General features: G+C 38.6%; 1 protein-coding gene across 1 annotated transcript in view; it reads right to left on the reverse strand.

Moving 5' to 3' along the window:
* Positions 1 to 7,097, reverse strand: part of LOC111971969 (tensin-1-like) — a 108,908-nt gene that overhangs the window by 25,192 nt on the left and 76,619 nt on the right.

Here is a 7,097-nt window from a genome sequence, read left to right on the forward strand (position 1 = left end):
TAACGAAATCTGAAAATAGTCTGGATACATTCAGTAACATAATAAGAAAACTCCTTGACATTTCAGAGTAATTACAAGATAAGATCAAATTATTACAAGGGTTTGAGTGAGAGGTCTAACTGGTGTCTCCAAGTGGCAACACACCTCTCCAAACTGTACACAGTTCCTAAGAAATGTCAATGAACTTTTATAACTCAAGGAAAAAGCTTCCTACTATAAAGTGCTTTTTTGAGGTCTCCTAGCTTTGCCATTAAGGACCTGAAGCAAGCATACTTGCAGTTTTTRTGTTCGTAACACAGCCCTGCGTCCCCACCCTCAKACAATTGCATTTGTTGTTTACGCAATCCAAAAACATTCCATTATAAATCAAAATCTGAGTCAGGTGGGCATCATTTGAAAGCATATTCTATTGCCAACATGACTAGCTAAACGTTATAAAATATGACATTCCAGTGTTAGGTTTTCAGAGGGCACTTCAGACAAACATATTGTAATTTTGGTGTGAATAGAATGGAGTGCATTCAAGTGCGTGTTGCAAGGCACATTTTCTTCACAATACGACAAACGGAAGCTCATTCTGTTCTGGACAACGTGGAGAAAAACCCATGTCATTCTTCTAACTGTGGATCAAACATAGCGATTATAAATGTTGATACTGTTTTCAAATATGGAAKTGTGAGGTGAACATTGACTCATGGGTGTGTGGTTTGCTMGTACGAGATCAAAGCGATATTTATTTGAATCTTTAACGTCTCATCTTTCAGAACACATCGACTCCTTTTTGATTTACAGCGTTGACCTCAGACAACAAAACATTTGCAAAAGTTGCCCAATTGTTGCGTGCAGTGCTCATATTCAGATTAGCTGTCAGTCAAAACCCATTCAGAGCTGTGAAGTGCAGAGCCAGAGCTTTGACATCATGTAAAGCATGTCACTGTATAGCCACTGCGGTTCCAATTTAGGCGCTTATCAATGACAAAATCTGCCATTTCAATCTGTATACGGGATGACGGTCTGTGAGTGGAAAGGGCTACGCAACGGCCCACAGACCAYGACTTCCTTTAACCTTTTACTGCAGTGGGCTAAATCAGGTTCACACAGTGTTTGTTGGTAGTCTTAAACAAATCTACTTTGAAACAAAAGTATACGCCTCACACAAATGGTTATGGGCTTAAAAAAAGAAGACATCTGTACCATGCGACATCTGTACCATCATCCGATATAGAGWTGAAATGTATTCAATTTTGWGTTTGCATACCAATATTACACTTTATATACATCACAGAAGATTGAAATATAACAAAACTGTTTAGCACAGAAACACCGGATTTTCAGCAGTATTTAAATTTGTATTTATTTATTAATTATGAAAATATAAAAATATGAATAACATTCCACCCATGAGGCRACTAGGTCATTTGACTGCAGGAAAGAGCTACGTAATGACCTACAGTCCAGGATTTCCTTTAAATATCAACATTGCTTGGAAAAAGTGAGCCTTTCCCTCCTTGTCTACTCTGGCCTCCGTTGCCCCGGACAACCCCACCCGGGTTCCTTTACTGAGAGTCTGGAAGGTTCCAGAGAAATAAGCAAAGACACTACAGAGATGACACATCTTCTACCCTACAAAGACACTACAGAGATCAAAATGTGACACAACCAGCAAAAGATCCAAATGTGACACAACATGGCAACAGATCCAAATGTGACACAACTGGAAACAGATCCAAATGTGACACAACCAGCAACAGATCCAAAATGTGAACAACCAAGCAACAGAATCCAAATGTGACACAACCAGCAACCAAAATCCAAATGTGAACACAACATGGCAACAGATCCAATTGTGACACAACATGGCAACAGATCCAAAGTGACACAACATGGAAACAGATCCAAATGTGACACAACATGGCAACAGATACAAATGTGACACAACATGGCAACAGATCCACATGTGACACAACATGGCAACAGATCCAAATGTGACACAACTGAAACAGATCCAAATGTGACACACATGGAAACAGATCCAATGTGACACAACATGGCAACAGATCCAAATGTGACACAACACATGGCAACAGATCCACATGTGACACAACATGGCAACAGATCACATGTGACACAACATGGCAACAGATCCACATGTGACACAACATGGCAACAGATCCACATGTGACACAACATGGCAACAGCATCCAATGTGACCACACCGGCAAAAGATCCAAATGTGACACAACATGGCAACAGATCCAAATGTGACACAACGAGCAACAGATCCAAATGTGACACAACATGGCAACAGATCCAAATGTACACAACGAGCAACAGATCCAAATGTGACACAACGAGCAACAGATCAATATGTGACACAACGAGCAACAGATCCAAATGTGACACAACCAGCAACAGATCCAAATGTGACACAACCAGCAACAGATCCAAATGTGACCACAACGAGCACAGATCCAAATGTGACACAACGGCAACAGATCCAAATGTAATCCATAACCGGCATCATAGTAAATCAACCGGTTGTAGCTCAATACAGCATCACTGAATAACCAGTATTAATGCGAAGAACACATGGCAAAGCACTTGGGAATGAAATTACTTTTACATTTTGGATCTTACTTTCAGTGGGTTTTGGAGCTTACATAGTAGAAGGTATTCAAAAAGCACAAAACAGATAGCGTGAAAGGAGCTCCCTACCTGTGTGAAAACAGCAGTTGGTATAGTCCAGAGGAATCAGAGAAACGCCCAGGTGCTACCCCAAAGCGGAACCCCTGGAGTGGAACATTGCGGGGCTGAATAGGGGGGAGTTCTCTTGGCTCAGGAGGCTAATTGTGTGGTGAGAGCTGCTGCTGCTGTTGTTGTGGACTAGTGGTGAATAGCTGCCTGTCTGAGCTACTCTGAGTGAGCTCCTGCTCTTAAGTCCTTGAACTCTCACAACAGTCTCTGTGTCGGTGTATGTGTGGGGAGACGGATAGCCGCACACACCACGGTATGCGTTTGACTAAGTGACATACCCTTCTCTCTCCCTCTGTTTCCCTCTCTTTAGCAACAAATGCATGTTCGCACAGACACAAGGAACAACAAATCATACTCAACACACACACTACACAGCCTTCACCTCTCACCCACCCATGAAAATTAGCCACTTTTACTTCTTGTAACTAGGTTCAATGACTGCACTTTACTAGCTATCAGAGTTAACGCTAGGAATAGAAACAAGCTGTTACTGTGAAAGGAAAAACCACACCCTGCAATGGGGAAAGAATGAGAAGGAAAAATAATGAGAGAGAGACGAGAGAGGAGAGAGAGAGAGAAAGAGAGACAGAGAGAGAGAGAAAGAGAAGAAGAGAGAGAGAGAGAGAGAGAGAGAGAGAGAGAGACGACGAGACAGACAGACAGAGACAGCAGAGACAGAGAGACGAGAAGAGACAGAGACAGAGCAGAGAGAAGACAGAGACGAGAAGAGACAGAGACAGAGAGGGCTTGATCAGTCCCTGGATGGGAGACTAGATGCTGCTGGAAGTGGTGTTGGAGGGCCAGTAGAAGGACCTTTCCTCTGATCTAAAAAATCTCCTAATTCTCCAGGGTGGTAGATATGGGGACATTGCTTGTGTAGGGTGCTTGTCTTTCATAAGGGATGTTAAAATGGGTGTCAATGAACTCCTCTGGGTACTAATAGAGTCCTCATGGGGACTGTAACCCTGGTGTCCTGACTAAATTCCCAATCTGGCCCTCATACCATCACGGTCACCTAATCATCCCCAGCTTACAATTGGCTCATTCATCCCCCCTCTTCTCTCACCTGTAACTATTTGCCAGGTTGTTGATGTAATTGAGAATGTGTTTTCAGTCAACTTACCTGGTAAAACAATATATATGAAGTTTAGGCATTAACTCCAGAATCTTAAGGTTAGATATTAACTAAAAAATGTTAAGGTAAGGTTTGTTTCGGATAGGTTTAAAACAATACATCTCAAAAAAACTTTAGCACTGGATTCCAACTTGCAATCTTTGGAATCAGAGGCATATAAATTATTCTTGAAGGTAACAGCGCTCACTGTTGCCCCTAGTGGCCGGTTTCCACATCCTCTCCCGACGTCTTTAGACATGGAAGGACGTTGAATACGGACTTGTATCAAGGGTGACCTGGCTGGAAAGTGAGAGGTGCTCAATAGTATCTGATCTGGAGCAGGGTACCAATGAGATTGCACGCACGCACGCACACACACACACACACACACACTTACATACACACACACACACACACACACACACACACACAGACTTTGTATCCGCACAATGTAATCCTGTTCATGTACAGTGTACTGACATTTCCTTACTATGTTTTTAACTACATATTTCTTCAGTTTGAGCTCCACTGAAGACCCCATCTTACCTAGCGATCTCCTACATTTACATCGCTTAGGGAAAATGGCTTTAACTGTGAACAGAAGAAAGAACCACAGAGGAACAAACATACTGCTTCTCCTTCCCATGTGTACAAGACAACATTGTCACACCTTGAATATAACATTTGATACACCCTGATACACCCTGATACAACCTTGACGCACCACTTGATACACCCTGATAATCCATGATGCACCCTGATTCATCTTGATCAACTCTGATACACCCTGATTGACCATGATACACCTTGATAGACCCTGATAGACCTTGGTAGACCCTGATACAACTTCATAATTATTGATACACCTTGATAAACCCTGATACGCATTGATAATCCTTGATACACCTTGATAAACCATGATACACCCTGATACACCCTGATACACCCTGATACACCTTGATACACCTTGATACACCCTGATACACCTTGATACACCTTGATAAACCTTGATACACCTTGATAAACCTTGATACACCTTGATAAACCCTGATACACCTTGATAACCCCTGATACACCCTGATACACCTTGATACACCTTGATACACCCTGATACACCTTGATACACCTTGATACACCTTGATACACCTTGACAAACCCTGATACACCTTGATAGTCCTTGATACACCTTGATACACCTTGATAATCCTTGATACACCCTGATACACCTTGATAATCCTTGATAAACCCTGATACACCTTGATAAACTCTGATTAACCCTGCTCATCATTAAGACATCAACATAATCATCATCATCAATATATCAACATCATCATCATCATCATTAAGCTATCATTATCATCGTCATCAATACATCAACATAATCATCATAATCAAGACATCAACATTATCATCAWCATCAAAACATCAACATGATCATCAACAGCAACATTATCATCATAAATACATCATCATCAACACCATCATCATCATCAAGACATCAACATTATCATCATCATCATCAACATTATCCTCATCATCATCATCTTTGTACAACTCTATGCTGCTCAGTCCACTCAGAGTTAATAATGATGATAGCAGTCTATTGGAAGCTATAAAGTAAGTGCTGAAGACTGTTCAGGCTGTAGTTCTCCCTCCTGAAGTTCTATCTGAAGTGTCTTCAGTTTAGAACAGCCATGCCCAGTAGCATGAGTAGAGGTCAGATTCCAAACAGAAAATCTAATGCCATCGCAGCTTTTTACAACAGCCACACTATTTATGTCTGTGTGGTTTGTGTGTGTGTGTGTGTGTGTGTGTGTGTGTGTGTGTGTGTGGTGTGTGTGTGTGTGTGTGTGTGTGTGTGTGTGTTGTGTGTGTGTGGTGTGTGTGTGTGTGTGTGGTGTGTGTGTGTGTGTGTGTATCGTATGCATACTTGCCATCGTAGCGCAAGGAGGGCAAAGCCGTGTGTGAAGAGTACTAAATATTTAGTCTATTGTGGCTCTAATTTGTGCCATGTGGTGTGTGTTGTGTGTGTGTGTGTGTGTGTGCGCACCGTGTGTGTGTTTTCTTGGCTGCCAAGGAGGAAAATTTGCTTCGCTGTGATGATCTCACCACACATTTCTCTCAGTGGGACCTGTCTGCATCCCTGGAACCTTTCCTACCTAATTACCCAGGCAGGAGAGCTTTGTTCCATGTCATTCGCCCTGTCTCTGTCTCAAACTCACCCTCGCCACCTTGCGGGTGTGTGTTTATGTGTGTGTCTGTTGAGATCGTCTACCCTCGACCGTGAATCAGGTGTTCTCTTGAATAACCATTCTCAGCTACTTCACAGTATAATAATATTCCTTACTATTATATTACTACTATTATCTACTTCTATTCTATTACTTCTATTATATTACTACATTATATTATTACTATTATATTACTACTATTATATTCTTCTATTATATTACTTCTATTTATATTACTTCTATTGATATTGCTACTCTTTCTATTTATTCTATTATATTGCTACTATTATTATTGCTACTATATATTCACTACTATTATATTACTACTATTATAATTTATTAAAATTAATTATTACAATTATATTATTACTATTATATTGCTACTATTATATTAACTACTATTATAAATACTACTGTTATCTTACTCCTATTAATATTACTACTATTATATTATTACAATTATTTCATTACAATTATATTATTACTCTTATATTGCTACTATTATATTACTACTGATTATATTATTACAATTTATATTCTTCTATTATATTGCTACTATTATATTGCTACTATTTTATTACTACTATTTATTACTACTATTATAGTATTACAATTATATTAATTACAATTATATTATTATATTTATTACAATACTATGTATATTATTACTAATTATTTAACAACTATTAATTACTAATTTATATTATTACTATTATATTTACTAACTATTCTGTTACTATATTAAATTAGCTATCTTATATTACTACTATATACTGCCACTATTATTTATTTATATTATTAGCATATATTTACTACTTTATATTAGTACATTATATTAACTACTTATTATATTATTACTATATTATATTACTAGTATTATATTACTGTTATGTATATTATAATTAATTACTCTTAAGTATAACTACTAATACTATTATATGTATTACTATTATTTAATATTATTCACCAATATTATTTTATATTATATTAGTATATTA

The sequence above is a fragment of the Salvelinus sp. IW2-2015 genome, linkage group LG2, assembly GCF_002910315.2.
Source record: "Salvelinus sp. IW2-2015 linkage group LG2, ASM291031v2, whole genome shotgun sequence".
Lineage (NCBI taxonomy): Eukaryota > Metazoa > Chordata > Actinopteri > Salmoniformes > Salmonidae > Salvelinus > Salvelinus sp. IW2-2015.